Below are 24749 nucleotides of genomic sequence, written 5' to 3'. Positions count from 1 at the left end.
GCTGCCATACACCACTACCATAACCACCACCTGCGGCAACACTCAACCACCATAACCACCACCTGCTGCCGCACTCCACCACCATAACCACCACCTGCTTCCACACTCCACCATTGTAACCACCACCTGCTGTCACACTCCACCACTTCTGCCACATTCCATCACCTGCTGGTTCACTCCACCACCATAACCACCACCTGCTGCCACACTCCACCACCATAATCACCACCTGCTGCCACACTCCACCACCATAACCACCACCTGCTGCCACACTCCACCACCATAACCACCACCTGCTGCCACACTCCACCACCATAACCACCACCTGCTGCCACACTCCACCACCATAATCACCACCTGCTGTCACACTCCACCACTGTAACCACCACCTGCTGCCACACTCCATCACCATAACCACCACCTGCGGCCACACTCCACCACTATAACCAGCACCTGCTGACACACTCCACCTCCACCACCTCCACCACCTGCTGCCACACTCCATCACCATAACCACCACCTGCTGCCCTACTCCACCATCATAACCACCACCTGCTGCCGCACTCCACCATGATAACCACCACCTGCTGCCACATTCCACCACCTGCTGCCATACACCACTACCATAACCACCACCTGCGGCAACACTCCACCACCATAACCACCACCTGCTGCCACACTCCACCACCATAACCACCACCTGCTGCCACACTCCACCACAATAACCACCACCTGCTGCCATACTCCACCACCATAACCACCACCTGCTGCCACACTCCACCACCATAATCACCACCTGCTGTCACACTCCACCACTGTAACCACCACCTGCTGCCGCACTCCACCATGATAACCACCACCTGCTGCCACATTCCACCACCTGCTGCCATACACCACTACCATAACCACCACCTGCGGCAACACTCCACCACCATAACCACCACCTGATGCCACACTCCATCACCATAACCACCACCTGCGGCAACACTCCACCACCATAACCACCACCTGCTGCCACACTCCACCACCATAACCACCACCTGCTGCCACACTCAACCACCATAATCTCCAACTGCTTCCACACTCCACCATTGTAACCACCACCTGCTGTCACACTCCACCACCTGCTGCCACATTCCACCACCTGCTGCTACACTCCACCACCATAACCACCACCTGCTGCCACACCCCAACACCATAACCACCACCTGCTGCCACACCCCACCACCATAACCACCACCTGCTGCCACACTCCACCACCATAACCACCACCTGCTGCCACACTCCACCACCATAATCACCACCTGCTGTCACACTCCACCACTGTAACCACCACCTACTGCCACACTCCACCACCATAACCACCACCTGCTGCCAAACTCCACCACCATAATCACCACCTGCTGCCACACTCCACCACCACCACCTGCTGCCACACTCCATCACCACCACCACCACCACCTGCTGCCACACTCCACTACCATAATCACCACCTGCTGCCACAATCCACCACTGTAACCACCACCTTCTGCCCCACTCCACCACCATAACCACCACCTGCTGCCATACTCCACCACAATAACCACCACCTGCTGCCACATTCCACCACCATAACCAAAACCTGCTGCCACACTCCACCACCATAGCCACCACCTGCAGACACTCTTCACCACTATAACCACCACGTGCTGCCGCACTTCACCACCATAACCACCATCTGCTGCCACACTCAACCACCATAACCCCCACCTGTGGCCACACTCCACCACCATAACCACCACCTGCTGCCACACTCCATCACCATGACCACCACATGCTGCCAAACTCCACCACCAAAACCACCACCTGCTGTCACACTCCACCACTGTAACCACCACCTGCTGCCACACTCCACCACCATAACCACCACCTGTTGCCACACTCCACCACCATAATCACCACCTGCTGCCACACTCCACCACCACCACCTGCTGCTACACTCCATCACCACCACCACCACCACCTGCTGCCACACTCCACCACCATAACCACCACCTGCTGCCACACTCCACCACCATAATCACCACCTGCTGCCACACTCCACCACTGTAACCACCACCTTCTGCCCCACTCCACCACCATAACCACCACCTGCTGCCATACTCCACCACAATAACCACCACCTGCTGCCACACTCCACTACATTAACCACCACCTGCTGCCACACTCCACCACCATAACCACTACCTGCGCCCTCACTCCAACACCATAACTACCACCTGCTGCCACACTCCACCACCATAACCAAAACCTGCTGCCACACTCCACCACCATAGCCACCACCTGCAGCCACTCTTCACCACCATAACCACCACCTGCTGCCGCATTTCACCACCATACCCACCATCTGCTGCCACACTCAACCACCATAACCACCACCTGCGGCCACACTCCACCACCATAACCACCACCTGCTGCCACACTCCATCACCATAACCACCACATGCTGCCAAACTCCACCACCAAAATCACCACCTGCTGCCACACTCAATCACCACCACCACCACCAAGTTCTGCAACACTCCACCACCATAACCACCACCTGCTGCCACACTCCACCACCACCACCTGCTGCCACACTCCACCACCACCACCACCACCACCACCACCTACTCCCACACTCCACCACCATAACCACAACCTGCTGCCACTCTCCACCACCACCACCACCTGCTACCCCACTCCACCACCACCACCACCTGCTGCCCCACTCCACCACCTGCTGACATACTCTACCACAATAACCACCACCTGCTGCCACACTCCACCACATTAACCACCACCTGCTGCCACACTCCACCACCATAATCACCACCTGCTGCCACACTCCACCACCATTACCACCACCTGCTGCCACACTCCACCACCATAACCACCACCTGCTGCCACACTCAACCACCATAATCACCACCTGCTTCCACACTCCACCATTGTAACCACCACCTGCTGTCACACTCCACCACCTGCTGCCACATTCCATCACCTGCTGCTACACTCCACCACCATAACCACCACCTGCTGCCACACCCCACTACCATAACCACCACCTGCTGCCACACCCCACCACCATAACCACCACCTGCTGCCACACTCCACCACCATAACCACCACCTGCTGCCACACTCCACCACCATAATCACCACCCGCTGTCACACTAAACCACTGTAACCACCACCTGCTGCCACACTCCACCACCATAACCACCACCTGCTGCCACACTCCACCACCATAATCACCACCTGCTGCCACACTCCACCACCATAACCACCACCTGCTGCCACACTCCTCCACCATAACCACCACCTGCTGCCACACTCCACCACCATAACCACCACCTGCTGCCACACTCCACCACCATAATCACCACCTGCTGCCACACTCCACCACCATAACCACCACCTGCTGCCACACTCCACCACCATAACCAGCACCTGCTGCCACACTCCACCACCATAACCAGCACCTGCTGCCACACACCACCACCATAACCACCACCTGCTGCCACACTCCACCACCATAATCACCACCTGCTGTCACACTCCACCACTGTAACCACCACCTGCTGCCACACTCCACCACCATAATCACCACCTGCTGCCACACTCCACCACCATAATCACCACCTGCTGTCACACTCCGCCACTGTAACCACCACCTGCTGCCACACTCCACCACCATAACCACCACCTGCTGCCACACTCCATCACCATAACCACCACCTGCTGCCCCACTCCACCATCATAACCACCACCTGCTGCCGCACTCTACCATGATAACCACCACCTGCTGCCACATTCCACCACCTGCTGCCATACACCACTACCATAACCACCACCTGCGGCAACACTCCACCACCATAACCACCACCTGCTGCCACACTCCACCACCATAACCACCACCTGCTGCCACACTCAACCACCATAATCTCCACCTGCTTCCACACTCCACCATTGTAACCACCACCTGCTGTCACACTCCACCACCTGCTGCCACATTCCACCACCTGCTGCTACACTCCACCACCATAACCACCACCTGCTGCCACACCCCACCACCATAACCACCACCTGCTGCCACACCCCACCACCATAACCACCACCTGCTGCCACACTCCACCACCATAACCACCACCTGCTGCCACACTCCACCACCATAATCACCACCTGCTGTCACACTCCACCACTGTAACCACCACCTACTGCCACACTCCACCACCATAACCACCACCTGCTGCCACACTCCACCACCATAATCACCACCTGCTGCCACACTCCACCACCACCACCTGCTGCCACACTCCATCACCACCACCACATCCACCTGCTGCCACACTCCACCACCATAACCACCACCTGCTTCCACACTCCACCACTGTAACCACCACCTTCTGCCCCACTCCACCACCATAACCACCACCTGCTGCCATACTCCACCACAATGACCACCACCTGCTGCCACACTCCACCACATTAACCACCACCTGCTGCCACACTCCACCACATTAACCACCACCTGCTGCCACACTCCACCACCATAACCACCACCTGCTGCCACACTTCACCACCATAATAACCACCTGCTGCCACACTCCACCACAACCACCTGCTGCCACACTCCATCACCACCACCACCACCACCTGCTGCCACACTCCACCACCATAACCACCACCTGCTGCCACACTCCACCACTATAATCACCACCTGCTGCCACACTCCACCACTGTAACCACCACCTTCTGCCCCACTCCACCACCAAAACCACCACCTGCTGCCATACTCCACCACAATAACCACCACCTGCTGCCACACTCCACCACATTAACCACCACCTGCTGCCACACTCCACCACCATAACCACTACCTGCGCCCTCACTCCAACACCATAACTACCACCTGCTGCCACATTCCACCACCATAACCAAAACCTGCTGCCACATTCCACCACCATAGCCACCACCTGCAGCCACTCTTCACCACCATAACCACCACCTGCTGCCGCACTTCACCACCATAACCACCATCTGCTGCCACACTCAACCACCATAACCACCACCTGCGGCCAAACTCTACCACCAAAACCACCACCTGCTGCCACACTCCATCACTACCACCACCACCACCTGCTGCAACACTCCACCACAATAAACACCACCTGCTGCCACACTTCACCACCACCACCTGCTGCCACACTCCACCACCACCACCTGCTGCCACACTCCACCACCACCACCACCACCACCTACTCCCACCCTCCACTACCATAACCACAACCTGCTGCCACTCTCCACCACCACCACCACCTGCTACCCCACTCCACCACCACCACCACCTGCTGCCCCACTCCACCACCTGCTGCCATACTCTACCACAATAACCACCACCTGCTGCCACACTCCACCACATTAACCACCACCTGCTGCCACACTCCACCACCATAATCACCACCTGCTGCCACACTCCACCACCTGCTGCCACACTCCACCACCATTACCACCACCTGCTGCCACACTCCACCACCATAATCACCACCTACTGCAACACTCCACCACCACCACATGCTGCCACACTCCACCACCACCACCACTATCCGCTACCACACTCCACCACCATAACCACCACCTGCTGCCCACTCCACCACCATAACCACCACCTGCGGCCATACTCCACCACAATAACCACCACCTGCTGCCACACTCCACCACCTGCTGCCACACTCCACCACCATAACCACCACCTGCGGTCACACTCCACCACCATAACCACCACCTGCTGCCACACTCCACTACCATAACCACCACCTGCTGCCACACTCCACCTCCACCACTCCACCATCATAACCACAACCTGCTGCCGCACTCCACCATGATAACCACCACCTGCTGCCACATCCCACCACCAAGACCACCACCTGTTTCACACTCCACCACCATAACCACCACCTGCTGCCAAACTCCACCACTATAACCACCACCTGCGGCCACACTCCACCACTATAACCAGCACCTGCTGACACACTCCACCTCCACCACCTCCACCACCTGCTGCCACACTCCATCACCATAACCACCACCTGCTGCCCCACTCCACCATCATAACCACCACCTGCTGCCGCACTCCACCATGATAACTACCACCTGCTGCCATACACCACTACCATAACCACCACCTGCGGCAACACTCCACCACCATAACCACCACCTGCTGCCACACTCCACCACCATAACCACCACCTGCTTCCACACTCCACCATTGTAACCACCACCTGCTGTCACACTCCACCACCTGCTGCCACATTCCATCACCTGCTGGTTCACTCCACCACCATAACCATCACCTGCTGCCACACTCCACCACCATAATCACCACCTGCTGCCACACTCCACCACCATAACCACCACCTGCTGCCACACTCCACCACCATAATCACCACCGGCTGTCACACTCCACCACTGTAACCACCACCTGCTGCCACACTCCACCACCATAACCACCACCTGCGGCCACACTCCACCACTATAACCAGCACCTGCTGACACACTCCACCTCCACCACCTCCACCACCTGCTGCCACACTCCATCACCATAACCACCACCTGCAGCCCCACTCCACCATCATAACCACCACCTGCTGCCGCACTCCACCATGATAACCACCACCTGCTGCCACATTCCACCACCTGCTGCCATACACCACTACCATAACCACCACCTGCGGCAACACTCCACCACCATAACCACCACCTGCTGCCACACTCCACCACCATAACCACCACCTGCTGCCACACTCCACCACCATAACCACCACCTGCTGCCACACTCCACCACCATAACCACCACCTGCTGCCACACTCCACCACCATAATCACCACCTGCTGTCACACTCCACCACTGTAACCACCACCTGCTGCCACATTCCACCACCTGCTGCCATACACCACTACCATAACCACCACCTGCGGCAACACTCCACCACCATAACCACCACCTGCTGCCACACTCCACCACCATAACCACCACCTGCTGCCACACTCCACCACCATAACCACCACCTGCTGCCACACTCCACCACCATAACCACCACCTGCTGCCACACTCCACCACCATAATCACCACCTGCTGTCACACTCCACCACTGTAACCACCACCTGCTGCCGCACTCCACCATCATAACCACCACCTGCTGCCACATTCCACCACCTGCTGCCATACACCACTACCATAACCACCACCGGCGGCAACACTCCACCACCATAACCACCACCTGATGCCACACTCCACCACCATAACCACCACCTGCTGCCACACTCCACCACCATAACCACCACCTGCTGCCACACTCCACCACCATAACCACCACCTGCTGCCACACTCAACCACCATAATCTCCACCTGCTTCCACACTCCACCATTGTAACCACCACCTGCTGTCACACTCCACCACCTGCTGCCACATTCCACCACCTGCTGCTACACTCCACCACCATAACCACCACCTGCTGCCACACCCCACCACCATAACCACCACCTGCTGCCTCACCCCACCACCATAACCACCACCTGCTGCCACACTCCACCACCATAACCACCACCTGCTGCCACACTCCACCACCATAATCACCACCTGCTGTCACACTCCACCACTGTAACCACCACCTACTGCCACACTCCACCACCATAACCACCACCTGCTGCCAAACTCCACCACCATAATCACCACCTGCTGCCACACTCCACCACCACCACCACCTGCTGCCACACTCCATCACCACCACCACCACCATCTGCTGCCACACTCCACTACCATAATCACCACCTGCTGCCACAATCCACCACTGTAACCACCACCTTCTGCCCCACTCCACCACCATAACCACCACCTGCTGCCATACTCCACCACAATAACCACCACCTGCTGCCACATTCCACCACCATAACCAAAACCTGCTGCCACACTCCACCACCATAGCCACCACCTGCAGCCACTCTTCACCACTATAACCACCACGTGCTGCCGCACTTCACCACCATAACCACCATCTGCTGCCACACTCAACCACCATAACCCCCACCTGCGGCGACACTCCACCACCATAACCACCACCTGCTGCCACACTCCATCACCATGACCACCACATGCTGCCAAACTCCACCACCAAAACCACCACCTACTGCCACACTCCATCACCACCACCAGCACCACCTGCTGCAAAACTCCACCACCATAAACACCACATGCTGCCACACTCCACCACAACCACCTGTTGCTACACTCCACCTCCACCACCACCACCACCACCACCACCACCTACTCCCACACTCCACTACCATAACCACAACCTGCTGCCACTCTCCACCACCACCACCACCTGCTACCCCACTCCACCACCTGCTGCCATACTCTACCACAATAACCACCACCTGCTGCCATACTCTACCACAATAACCACCACCTGCTGCCACACTCCACCACATTAACCACCACCTGCTGCCACACTCCACCACCATAATCACCACCTGCTGCCACACTCCACCACCTGCTGCCACACTCCACCACCATTACCACCACCTGCTGCCACACTCCACCACCTGCTGCCACACTCCACCACCATAATCACCACCTACTGCAACACTCCACCACCACCACATGCTGCCACACTCCACCACCACCACCACTATCCGCTACCTCACTCCACCACCATAACCACCACCTGCTGCCCACTCCACCACCATAACCACCACCTGCTGCCATACTCCACCACCATAACCACCACCTGCTGCCACACTCCACCACCATAACCACCACCTGCTGCCACTCTCCACCACCATAACCACCACCTGCTGCCACACTCAACCACCATAATCTCCACCTGCTTCCACACTCCACCATTGTAACCACCACCTGATGTCACACTCCACCACCTGCTGCCACATTCCACCACCTGCTGCTACACTCCACCACCATAACCACCACCTGCTGCCACACCCCACCACCATAACCACCACCTGCTGCCACACCCCACCCCCATAACCACCACCTGCTGCCACACTCCACCACCATTACCACCACCTGCTGCCACACTCCACCACCATAATCACCACCTGCTGTCACACTCCACCACTGTAACCACCACCTACTGCCACACTCCACCACCATAACCACCACCTGCTGCCAAACTCCACGACCATAATCACCACCTGCTGCCACACTCCACCACCACCACCTGCTGCCACAGTCCATCACCACCACCACCACCACCTGCTGCCACACTCCACTACCATAATCACCACCTGCTGCCACAATCCACCAATGTAACCACCACCTTCTGCCCCCACTCCACCACCATAACCACCACCTGCTGCCATACTCCACCACAATAACCACCACCTGCTGCCACATTCCACCACCATAACCAAAACCTGCTGCCACACTCCACCACCATAGCCACCACCTGCAGCTACTCTTCACCACTATAACCACCACGTGCTGCCGCACTTCACCACCATAACCACCATCTGCTGCCACACTCAACCACCATAACCCCCACCTGCGGCCACACTCCACCACTATAACCACCACCTGCTGCCACACTCCATCACCATGACTACCACATGCTGCCAAACTCCACCACCAAAACCACCACCTGCTGCAACACTCCATCACCACCACCACCACTACCTGCTGCAACACTCCACCACCATAAACACCACCTGCTGCCACACTCCACCACCACCACCTGCTGCCACACTTCACCACCACCACAACCACCACCTACTCCCACACTCCACTACCATAACCACAACCTGCTGCCACTCTCCACCACCACCACCACCTTCTACCCCACTACACCACCTGCTGCCATACTCTACCACAATAACCACCACCTGCTGCCATACTCTACCACAATAACCACCACCTGCTGCCACACTCCACCACATTAACCACCACCTGCTGCCACACTCCACCACCATAATCACCACCTGCTGCCACACTCCACCACCTGCTGCCACACTCCACCACCATTACCACCACCTGCTGCCACACTCCACCACCATAATCACCACCTACTGCAACACTCCACCACCACCACATGCTGCCACACTCCACCACCACCACCACTATCCGCTACCTCACTCCACCACCATAACCACCACCTGCTGCCCACTCCACCACCATAACCACCACCTGCTGCCATACTCCACCACAATAACCACCACCTGCTGCCACACTCCACCACCATAACAACCACCTGCGGTCACACTGCACCACCATAACCACCACCTGCTGCCACACTTCACTACCATAACCACCACCTGCTGCCACACTCCACCTCCACCACTCCACCATCATAACCACAACCTGCTGCCGCACTCCACCATGATAACCACCACCTGCTGCCACATTCCACCACCAAGACCACCACCTGTTTCACACTCCACCACCATAACCACCACCTGCGGCCACACTCCACTACTATAACCAGCACCTGCTGACACACTCCTCCTCCACCACCTCCACCACCTGCTGCCACACTCCATCACCATAACCACCACCTGCTGCCCCACTCCACCATCATAACCACCACCTGCTGCCGCACTCCACCATGATAACCACCACCTGCTGCCACATTCCACCACCTGCTGCCATACACCACTACCATAACCACCACCTGCGGCAACACTCCACCACCATAACCACCACCTGCTGCCACACTGCACCTCCATAACCACCACCTGCTGCCACACTCAACCACCATAATCACCACCTGCTTCCACACTCCACCATTGTAACCACCACCTGCTGTCACACTCCACCACCTGCTGCCACATTCCACCACCTGCTGCTACACTCCACCACCATAACCACCACCTGCTGCCATACTCCAACACCATAACCACCACCTGCTGCCACACTCCACCACCATAGCCACCACTTGCAGCCACACTCCTCCACCATAACCACCACCTGCTGCCACACTCCACCACCATAACCACCACCTGCTGCCACACTCCACCACCATAGCCACCACTTGCAGCCACACTCCACCACCATAACCACCACCTGCTGCCACACTCCACCACCATAACCACCATCTGCTGCCACACTCCACCACCATAACCACCACCAGCTGCCACACTCCACGACCATAACCACCACCTGCTGCCACACCCCACCACCATAACCACCACCTGCTGCCACACCCCACCACCATAACCACCACCTGCTGCCACACTCCACCACCATAACCACCACCTGCTGCCACACCCCACCACCATAACCACCACCTGCTGCCACACCCCACCACCATAACCACCACCTGCTGCCACACCCCACCACCATAACCACCACCTGCTGCCACACTCCACCACCATAACCACCACCTGCTGCCACACTCCACCACCATAACCACCACCTGCTGCCACACTCCACCACCATAACCACCACCTGCTGCCACACCCCACCACCATAACCATCACCTGCTGCCACACCCCACCACCATAACCACCACCTGCTGCTAAACTCCACCACCATAACCACCACCTGCTGCAACACTCCACCACCATAACCACCACATGCTGCCAAACTCCACCAAAACCACCACCTGCTGCCACACTCCACCACCATAACCACCACCTGCTGCTAAACTCCACCACCATAACCACCACCTGCTGCAACACTCCACCACCATCACCACCATCTGCTGCCAAACTCCACCACCATAACCACCACCTGCTGCCACACCCCACCACCATAACGACCACCTGCTGCCACACCCCACCACCATAACCACCACCTGCTGCCACACTCCACCACCATAACCACCACCTGCTGCCACACCCCACCACCATAACCACCACCTGCTGCCACACCCCACCACCAAAACCACCACCTGCTGCCACACTCCATCACCACCACCACCACCACCTGCTGCCACACTCCACCACCATAACCACCACCTGCTGCCACACTCCACAATCAAAACCACCACCTGCTGCCGCACTTCACCACCATAGCCACCATCTGCTGCCACACTCAAACACCATAACCACCACCTGCTGCCACACTCCACCACCATAACCACCACCTGCTGCCACATTCCACCATAAAAACCACCACCTGTTTCACACTCCACCACTATAACCACCACCTGCTGCCCACTCCACCACCATAACCACCAACTGCTGCCATACTCCACCACAATAACCACCACCTGCTGCCACACTCCACCACATTAACCACCACCTGCTGCCCCACTCCACCACCATAACCACTACCTGCGCCCTCACTCCACCACCATAACTACCACCTGCTGCCACACTCCACCACCATAGCCACCACCTGCAGACACTCTCCACCACCAAAACCACCACCTGCTGCATCACTCCACCACCATAACCACCACCTGCTGCCGCACTTTACCACCATAACCACCATCTGCTCCCACACTCAACCACCATAACCACCACCTGCTGCCACACTCCACCACCATAACCACCACCTGCTGCCACATTCCACCACCATACCCAACACCTGCTGCCACACTCCACCACTATAAACTCCACCTGCTGCAACATTCCACCACCAAAATCACCTCCTGCGGCCACACTCCACCACCATAACCACCACCTGCTGCCACACTCAATTTCCTTAACCACTACCTGCTGCAACACTCCACAACCATAACCACCACCAGCTGCAAAACCCCACCACCATACCCACCATCTGCTGCTAAACTCCACCACCAAAACCACCACCTGCAGCCACACTCCATCACCACCACCACCACCACCTGCTGCCACACTCCACCACCATAACCACCACCTGCTGCCACACTCCACCACCACCACCTGCTGCCACACTCTACCACCACCACCTGCTGCCACACTCCACCACCACCACCTGCTGCCACACTCCACCACCATAACCAACACCTGCTGCCACACTCCACCACCACCACCACCACCACCACCTGCTGCTAAACTTCACCACCATAACCACCACCTGCTGCTAAACTCCACCACCACCACCACCTGCTGCCCCACTCCACCACCATAACCACCACCTGCTGCCATACTCCACCAAAATAACCACCACCTGCTGCCACACTCCACCACGTTAACCACCACCTGATGCCACACTCCACCACCATAACCACCACCTGCTGCCACACTCCATCACCACCACCACCACCACCTGCTGCCTCACTCCACCACCATAACCACCACCTGCTGCCACACACCACCACCACCACCTGCTGCCACACGCCACCACAACCACCACCACCTGCTACCACACTCCACCACCATAACCACAACCTGCTGCCACACTCCACCACCATAGCCACCACCTGCTGCCACACCCCACCACCACCACCACCTGCTGCCCCACTCCACCACCATAACCACCACCTGCTGCTATACTCCACCACAATAACCACCACCTGCTGCCACACTCCACATCGTTAACCACCACCTGATGCCACACTCCATCACCATAACCACAACCTTCTGCCACACTCCAACACCATAACCACCACCTGCTGCCACACTCCACCACCAAAACCACCACCTGCTGCCTCACTCCACTACCATAACCACCACCTGCTGCCACACTCCACCACCATAACCACCACCTGCTGCAAAACTCCACCACCATAACCACCACCTGCTACCACACTCCACCACCATAATCACCACCTGCTTCCACACTCCACCACTGTAACCACCACCTGCTGTCACACTCCATCACCATAACCACCACCTGCTGCCACATTCCACCACCTGCTGCCACACTCCACCACCATAACCACCACCTGCGGCCACACTCCACCACCATAACCACCACCTGCTGCCACACTTCACCACCATAGCCACCACTTGCAGCCACACTCCACCACCATAACCACCACCTGCTGCCACACTCCACCACCAAAACCACCACCTGCTGCCACACTCCATCACCACCACCACCACCACCTGCTGCCACACTCCACCACCATTACCACCACCTGCTGCCACACTCCACCACCACCACCTGCTGCCACACTCCACCACCACCACCTGCTAACACACACCACCACCATCCCCACAACCTGCTGCCACACTCCACCAGCATAACCAACACCTGCTGCCACACTCAACCACCACCACCACCACCTGCTGCCCCACTCACCCACCATAACCACCACCTGCTCCTAAACTCAACCACCATAACCACCACCTGCTGCTTCGCTCCACCACCATAACCACCACCTGCTGCCACATTCCACCACCTGCTGCCACACTCCACCACCATAACCACCACCTGCGGCCACACTCCACCACCATAACCACCACCTGCTGCCACACTCCACTACCATAACCACCACCTGCAGCCATACTCCACCACTATAGCCACCCCTTGCAGCCACACTCCACCACCATAACCACCACCTGCTGCCACACTCCACCACCATAACCACCACCTGCTGCCAGACTCGACCACCATAGCCACCCCTTGCAGCCACACTCCACCACCATAACCACCACCTGCTGCCACACTCCACCACCATAACCACCACCTGCTGCCACACTCCACCACCATAACCACCACCTGCTGCCACACTCCACCACTATAACCACCACCTGCTGCCACACTTCACCACCATAGCCACCACTTGCAGCCACACTCCACCACCATAACCACCACCTGCTGCCACACTCCACCACCATAACCATCACCTGCTGCCACACCCCACCACCATAACCACCACCTGCTGCCACACTCCACCACCATAACCACCACCTGCTGCCACACTTCACCACCATAGCCACCACTTGCAGCCACACTCCACCACCATAACCACCACCTGCTGCCACACTCCACCACCATAACCATCACCTGCTTCCACACTCCACTACCATAACCACCACCTGCAGCCATACTCCACCACTATAGCCACCCCTTGCAGCCACACTCCACCACCATAACCACCACCTGCTGCCACACTCCACCACCATAACCACCACCTGCTGCCACACTCCACCACCATAACCACCACCTGCTGCCACACTTCACCACCATAGCCACCACTTGCAGCCACACTCCACCACCATAACCACCACCTGCTGCCACACTCCGCCACCATAACCACCACCTGCAGCCACACTCCACCACCATAACCACCAACTGCTGCCACACTCCACCACCATAACCACCACCTGCTGCAAAGCCCCCCACCATCTGCTGCTAAACTCCACCACCATACCCACCACCTGCTGCCACACTCCACCACCAAAACCACCACCTGCTGCCACACTCCATCACCACCACCACCTGCTGCCACACTCCACCACCATAACCACCACCTGCTGCCACACTCCACCACCACCACCTGCTGCCACACTCCACCACCACCACCTGCTGCCACACTCCACCACCACCACCTGCTAACACACACCACCACCATAACCACAACCTGCTGCCACACTCCACCAGCATAACCAACACCTGCTGCCACACTCCACCACCACCACCACCACGTGCTGCCCCACTCCCCCACCATAACCACTACCTGCTGCTAAACTCCACCACTATAACCACCACCTGCTGCTTCACTCCACCACCATAACCACCACCTGCTGCCACACTCCACCACCACCACATGCTGCCACACGCCACCACCACCATCACCACCTGCTACCACACTCCACCACCATAACCACAACCTGCTGCCACACTCCACCACCATAACCACCACCTGCTGCCACACTCCACCACCACCACCTGCTGCCCCACTCCTCCACCATAACCACCGCCTGCTGCCATACTCCACCACAATAACCACCACCTGCTGCCACACTCCACCACGTTAACCACCACCTGCTGCCACACTCCACCACCACCACCTGCTGCCACACGCCACCACCACCACCACCTGCTACCACACTCCACCACCATAACCACAACCTGCTGCCACACTCCACCACCATAACCACCACCTGCTGCCATACTCCACCACAATAACCACCACCTGCTGCCACACTCCATCACTACCACCACCACCTCCTGCTGCCACACTCCACCACCATAACTACCACCTGCTGCTACACTCCACCACCACCACCTGCTGCCACACACCAACACCACCACCACCACCTGCTACCACACTCCACCACCATAACCACAACCTGCTGCCACACTCAACCACCATAACCAACACTTCCTGCCACACTCCACCACCACCACCTGCTGCCCCACTCCACCACCATAACCACCACATGCTGCCACACTCCACCACCATAACCACCACATGCTGCCAAACTCCACCACCAAAACTACCACCTGCTACCACACTCCACCACCATAACCACCACCTGTTGCCGCACTCCACCACCATAACCACCATCTGCTGCCAGACTCAACCACCATAACCACCACCTGCTGCCGCACTCCACCACCATAACCACCATCTGCTGCCACACTCAACCATCATAACCACCACCTGCTGCCACACTCCACCACTATAACCACCACCTGCTGCCACACTCCACCACCATAAGCACCACCTGCTGCCACACTCCCCTAGTATAAACACCACCTGCTGCCACACTCCTTCACCAAAACCACCACCTGCTGCCACACTCCACCACCAAAACCACCACCTGCTGCCACACTCCACCACCATAACCACCACCTGCTGCCACACTCCACCACCATAACCACCACCTGCTGCAACACTTCACCACCATAACCACCACCTGCTTCCACACTCCACCACCTGCTGCCACACTCCACCACAATAAAAACCACCTGCTTCCACACTCCACCACCTGCTGCCACACTCCACCACCTGCTGCCACACTCCACCACAATAACCACCCCCTGCGGCCACACTCCACCACCATAACCACCACCTGCTGCCACACTCCACCACCATAACTACCACCTGCTGCCACACTCCACCACCATAACCACCACCTGCAGCCATACTCCACCACTATAACACTCAGTAGGTGGTGTAGCTCTGCTACTAAGAGAAGGTTGGAGTTTCGACGAGATTGTAGTTCAGAACTGTGAAGGTTTCAGTGACTACATATCAGGCACCATATCAACTGGAGGACAGAAAATTATAGTAGTAGTCATATATAACCCCCCACCAAATGACAGAAGACCCAGACAGGAATATGATAGAAACAACTTGGCCACCATCAATATAATAGAGATTGCAGCTTCTGTGGCTAGCAGGAACGGATCCAGACTTCTAATCATGGGAGACTTCAATCATGGGAAGATAGATTGGGGGAACAGAGACCCACATGGGGTGCCCAGACACATGGAGAGCTAAGCTGCTGGATGTGGCAACAAGAAACTTTCTAAGTCAACACATGAAGGGACCAACAAGAATGAGAGGAGGGGATGAACCAGCCTTGCTTGATCTGATATTTACCCTAAATGAGTCGGATATAAGGGAAGTTAAGTTTGAAGACCCCTTGGGAATGAGTGATCATAGTGTATTGAGCTTTGAGTACCTGGTTGAGCTGGGAATTATCACCCCCAAAAAAGAACTGGGAACCAAAGGGCTGGCGTACCGAAAGGGAAACTATGAGGAAATGAATAAATTCCTATGGGATATACATTGTGACACAGAACTCGGAACCAAGTCCGTACAGGACATGATGGACTATGTCACCCAAAAATGTCAGGAGGCTGTAAGCAGGTTTGTCCCAGCCAGACAGGAAAAAAACAGAGAAGCAAAGGAAGAATCGGTGGTTTAATAAGGAATGTATGAAAGCAAAGGAGCAGAACAAAAGGGCATGGAGGAACTTCCGTAATAACAGAACACCAGAAAGTAGAGAGAGATACCAGAGAACCAGGAACGAGTATGTCAGTATGAGAAGAGCAGCTGAGAAAAGGTATGAAAATGATATAGCTAATAAAGCCATGACCGAACCCAAGCTACAACACAGTCACATCAGGAGGAAGACAACAGTGAAGGAACAGGTGATGAAACTGAGGGTGGGCGAGGAAAGGTACACAGAGAATGACAAAGAGGTGTGTGAAGAACTCAACAAAAGGTTCCAGGAGGTCTTTACAATAGAACAGGGAGATGTCGCGGCGCTAGAAGAGGTGGCAGCAAACCAGGTGACCTTGGATAGGTTCGAAATTACAAGAGATGAGGTCAAGAAGCACCTATTGGAGCTGGATGTGAGAAAAGCTGTTGGGCCGGATGGAATCTCGCCATGGGTCTTGAAAGAGTGTGCAGGACACTCTGCTGCCACACTCCACCACCATAACCACCACCTGCTGCCACACTCCACCACCATAATCACCACCTGCTGCCACACTCCACCACCATAACCACCACCTGCTGCCACACTCCACCACCATAACCACCACATGCTGCCACACTCCACCACCATAATCACCACCTAGCTGCTGCCAAACCCCACCACCATAACCACCACCTGCGGCCATACTCCACTACCATAACCACCACCTGCTGCCACACTCCACCACCATAACCACCACCTGCTGCCACACTCCACCACCATAACCACCACCTGCTGCCACACTCCACCACCATAACCACCACCTGCTGCCACACTCCACCACCATAACCACCACATGCTGCCACACTCCACACCAACACCATCCGCTACCACACTCCACCACCATAACCACCACCTGCTGCCACACTCCACCACATTAACCACCACCTGCTGCCACACTCCACCACCATAACCACTACCTGCGCCCTCACTCCACCACCATAACTACCACCTGCTGCCACACTCCACCACCATAACCAAAACCTGCTGCCACACTCCACCACCATAGCCACCACCTGCAGCCACTCTCCACCAACAAAACCACCACCTGCTGCCTCACTCCACCACCATAACCACCACCTGCTGCCGCTCTTCACCACCATAACCACCATCTGCTGCCACACTCCACCACCATAAACACCACCTGCTGCCACACTCCACCACCATAACCACCACCTGCTGCCACACTCCACCACCATAACCACCACCTACTGCCACACTCCACCACCATAACCTCCACTTGCAGCCACTCTCCACCATCATAACCACCACCTGCTGCCACACTCCACCACCATAACCACCACCTGCTGCCACACTCCACCACCATAACCACCACCTGCTGCCACACCCCACTACCATAACCACCACCTGCTGCCACACCCCACCACCATAACCACCACCTGCTGCCAAACTCCACCACCAAAACCACCACCTGCTGCCACACTCCACCACCATAACCACCACCTGCTGCCACACTCCACCACCATAATCACCACCTGCTGCCACACTCCACCACTGTAACTACCACCTGCTGCCACACTCCACCACCATAACCACCACCTGCTGCCACACTCCACCACCATAACCACCACCTGCTGCCACACTCCACCACCATAACCACCACCTGCTGCCACACCCCACCACCATAACCACCACCTGCTGCCACACCCCACCACCATAACCACCACCTGCTGCCAAACTCCACCACCAAAACCACCACCTGCTGCTACACTCCACCACCATAACCACCACCTCCTGCCACACTCCACCACCATAATCACCACCTGCTGCCACACTCCACCACTGTAACTACCACCTGCTGCCACACTCCACCACCATAACCACCACCTGCTGCCACACTCCACCAAAATAACCACCACATGCTGCCACACTCCACCACCACCACCATCCGCTACCACACTCCAACACCAAAACCACCACTTGCTGCCTCACTGCACCACCATAACCACCACCTGCTGCCTCACTCCACCACCATAACCACCACCTGCTGCCGCTCTTCACCACCATAACCACCATCTGCTGCCACACTCCATTACCATAAACACCACCTGCTGCCACACTCCACCACCATAACCACCAACTGCTGCCACACTCCACCACCATAAACACCACCTGCGGCCACACTCCCCCACCATAATCACCACCTGCTGCCACACTCCTCCACCATAAACACCACCTGCTGCCACACTCCACCACCATAACCACCACCTGCTGCCAAACTCAATTTCCTTAACCACCAACTGGTTCCACACTCCACCAATATAACCACCACCTGCTGCAAAACCCCACCACCATAACCACCACCTGCTGCAAAACTCCACCACCATACCCACCAGCTGCTGCCACACTCCACACCATAACCACCACCTGCTGCCACTCTCCACTACTATAACTACCACCTGCTGCCACACTCCAGCGCCACCACCTGCTGCCACACTCCACCACCATAACCACAACCTGATGCCACACTCCACTACCATAACCAACACCTGCTGCCACACTCCACCACCACCTGCTGCCACACTCCACCACCACCTGCTGCCCCACTCCACCACCATAACCACCACCTGCTGCTAAACTCCACCACCATAACCACCACCTGCTGCTAAACACCATAACCACCACCTGCTGCCCCACTCCACCACCATAACCACCACCTGCTGCCATACTCCACCACAATAACCACCACCTGCTGCCACACTCCACCACGTTAACCACCACCTGATGCCACACTCCACCACCATAACCACCACCTGCTGCCACACTCCACCACCACTACCACCACCTGCTGCCACACTCCACCACAATAACCACCACCTGCTGCCACACTCCACCACCACCACTACCACCACCTGCTGCCACAATCCATTTCCTTAACTACCACCTGCTGCCACACTCCACCACCACTACCACCACCTGCTGCCACACTTCACCACCATAACCACCACCTGCCGCCACACTCCATTACCATAACCACCACCTACTGCCACACTCCACCACCACCACTACCACCACCTGCTGCCACACTCCACCACAATAACCACCACCTGCTGCCACACTCCACCACCATAACCACCACCTGCTGCCACACTCCACCACCATAACCACCACACTCCTTTACCATAACCACCACCTGCAGCCACACTCCACCACCACCTGCTGCCACGCTCCACCACCACCACCTCCACGATCGCTACCACACTCCACAACCATAACCACCACCTGCGGCCACACTCCACCACCATAACCACCACCTGCTGACACACTCCACCTCCACCACCTGTTGCCACACTCCATCACCATAAGCACCACCAGCTGCCCCACTCCACCACCATGACCACCACCTGCTGCTGCACTCCACCATGATAACCACCACCTGCTGCCACATTCCACCACCAAAACCACCACCTGTTTCACACTCCACCACCATAACCACCACCTGCGGCCACACTCCACCACCATAACCACCACTTGCTGCCACACTCCACCACCATAACCACCACTTGCTGCCACACTCCATCACCATAACCACCACCTGCTGCCACACTCCACCACCATAACCACCACCTGCTGTCACACTCCACCACCATATCCACCACATGCTGCCAAACTTCACCACCAAAACCACTACCTGCTGCCACACTCCATCACTACCACTACCACCTTCTGCTGCCACACTCCACCACCATAACCACCACCTGCTGCTACACTCCACCACCACCACCTGCTGCCACACACCAACACCACCACCACCACCTGCTACCACACTCCACCACCATAACCACAACCTGCTGCCACACTCCACCACCATTACCACCACCTGCTGCTACACTCCACAATCACCACCTGCTGCCACACACCAACACCACCACCACCACCTGCTGCCACACTCCACCACCATAATCACCACCTGCTGCCACACTCCACCACTGTAACTACCACCTGCTCCCACACTCCACCACCATAACCACCACCTGCTGCCACACTCCACCACCATAACCACTACCTGCTGCCACACTCCACCACCATAACCACCACCTGCTGCCACACCCCACCACCATAACCACCACCTGCTGCCACACCCCACCACCATAACCACCACCTGCTGCCAAACTCCACCACCAAAACCACCACCTGCTGCCACACTCCACCACCATAACCACCACCTGCTGCCACACTCCACCACCATAATCACCACCTGCTGCCACTCTCCACCACTGTAACTACCACCTGCTGCCACACTCCACCACCATAACCACCACCTGCTGCCACACTCCACCACCATAACCACCACCTGCTGCCACACTCCACCACAATAACCACCACCTGCTGCTACACTCCACCAAAATAACCACCACTTGCTGCCACACTCCACCACCACCACCATCCGCTACCACACTCCACCACCAAAACCACCACTTGCTGCCTCACTGCACCACCATAACCACCACCTGCTGCCTCACTCCACCACCGTAACGACCAACTGCTGCCACACTCCATTACCATAAACACCACCTGCTGCCACACTCCACCACCATAACCACCAACTGCTGCCACACTCCACCACCATAAACACCACCTGCTGCCACACTCCCCCACCATAATCACCACCTGCTGCCACATCCACCACCATAAACACCACCTGCTGCCACACTCCACCACCATAACCACCACCTGCTGCCAAACTCAATTTCCTTAACCACCAACTGGTTCCACACTCCACCACCATAACCACCACCTGCTGCAAAACCCCACCACCATAACCACTACCTGCTGCAAAACTCCACCTCCATACCCACCACCTGCTGCCACACTCCACACCATAACCACCACCTGCTGCCACTCTCCACTACTATAACCACCACCTGCTGCCACACTCCAGCGCCACCACCTGCTGCCACACTCCACCACCACCACCTGCTACCACACTCCACCACCATAACCACAACCTGATGCCACACTCCACTACCATAACCAACACCTGCTGCCACACTCCACCACCACTACCACCACCACCTGCTGCCCCACTCCACCACCATAACCACCACCTGCTGCTAAACTCCACCACCATAACCACCACCTGCTGCTAAACTCCACCATAACCACCACCTGCTGCCCCACTCCATCACCATAACCACCACCTGCTGCCATACTCCACCACAATAACCACCACCTGCTGCCACACTCCACCACGTTAACCACCACCTGATGCCACACTCCACCACCATAACCACCACCTGCTGCCACACTCCACCACCACTACCACCACCTGCTGCCACACTCCACCACAATAAACACCACCTGCTGCCACACTCCACCACCACCACTACCACCACCTGCTGCCACAATCCATTTCCTTAACTACCACCTGCTGCCACACTCCACCACCATAACCACTACCTGCTGCCACACTCCACCACCACTACCACCACCTGCTGCCACACTTCACCACTATAACCACCACCTGCCGCCACACTCCATTACCATAACCACCACCTACTGCCACACTCCACCACCACCACTACCACCACCTGCTGCCACACTCCACCACAATAACCACCACCTGCTGCCACACTCCACCACCATAACCACCACCTGCTGCCACACTCCACCACCATAACCACCACACTCCTTTACCATAACCACCACCTGCAGCCACACTCCACCACCACCTGCTGCCACGCTCCACCACCACCACCTCCACGATCGCTACCACACTCCACAACCATTACCACCACCTGCGGCCACACTCCACCACCATAACCACCACCTGCTGACACACTCCACCTCCACCACCTGTTGCCACACTCCATCACCATAAGCACCACCAGCTGCCCCACTCCACCACCATGACCACCACCTGCTGCTGCACTCCACCATGAAAACCACCACCTGCTGCCACATTCCACCACCAAAACCACCACCTGTTTCACACTCCACCACCATAACCACCACCTGCGGCCACACTCCACCACCATAACCACCACCTGCGGCCACACTCCACCACCATAACCACCACTTGCTGCCACACACCACCACCATAACCACCACTTGCTGCCACACTCCACCACCATAACCACCACTTGCTGCCACACTCCATCACCATAACCACCACCTGCTGCCACACTCCACCACCATAACCACCACCTGCTGTCACACTCCACCACCATATCCACCACATGCTGCCAAACTCCACCACCAAAACCACTACCTGCTGCCACACTCCATCACTAACATTACCACCTCCTGCTGCCACACTCCACCACCATAACCACCACCTGCTGCTACACTCCACCACCACCACCTGCTGCCACACACCAACACCACCACCACCACCTGCTACCACACTCCACCACCATAACCACAACCTGCTGCCACACTCCACCACCATAACCACCACCTGCTGCTACACTCCACAACCACCACCTGCTGCCACACACCAACACCACCACCACCACCTGCTGCCACACTCCACCACCAAAACTACCACCTGCTACAACACTCCACCACCATAACCACCACCTGCTGCCGCACTCCACCACCATAACCACCATCTGCTGCCACACTCAACCACCATAACCACCACCTGCTGCCACACTCCACCACCATAACCACCACCTGCTGCCACACTCCATTTCCTTGACCACCACCTGCTGCCGCACTCCACCACCATAACCACCATCTGCTGCCACACTCAACCACCAGAACCACCACCTGCTGCCACACTCCACCACCATAACCACCACCTGCTGCCACACTTCACCACCTGCTGCCACACTTCACCACCTGCTGCCACACTCCACCACCATAACCACCACCTGCTGCAACACTCCACCACCTGCTGCCACACTCCACCACCATAACCACCACCTGCGGCCACA

This window comes from Procambarus clarkii, chromosome 23 (genome assembly GCF_040958095.1).
Source record: "Procambarus clarkii isolate CNS0578487 chromosome 23, FALCON_Pclarkii_2.0, whole genome shotgun sequence".
Classification (NCBI taxonomy): Eukaryota; Metazoa; Arthropoda; class Malacostraca; order Decapoda; family Cambaridae; genus Procambarus; species Procambarus clarkii.
This window is presented reverse-complemented; position numbering follows the sequence as displayed.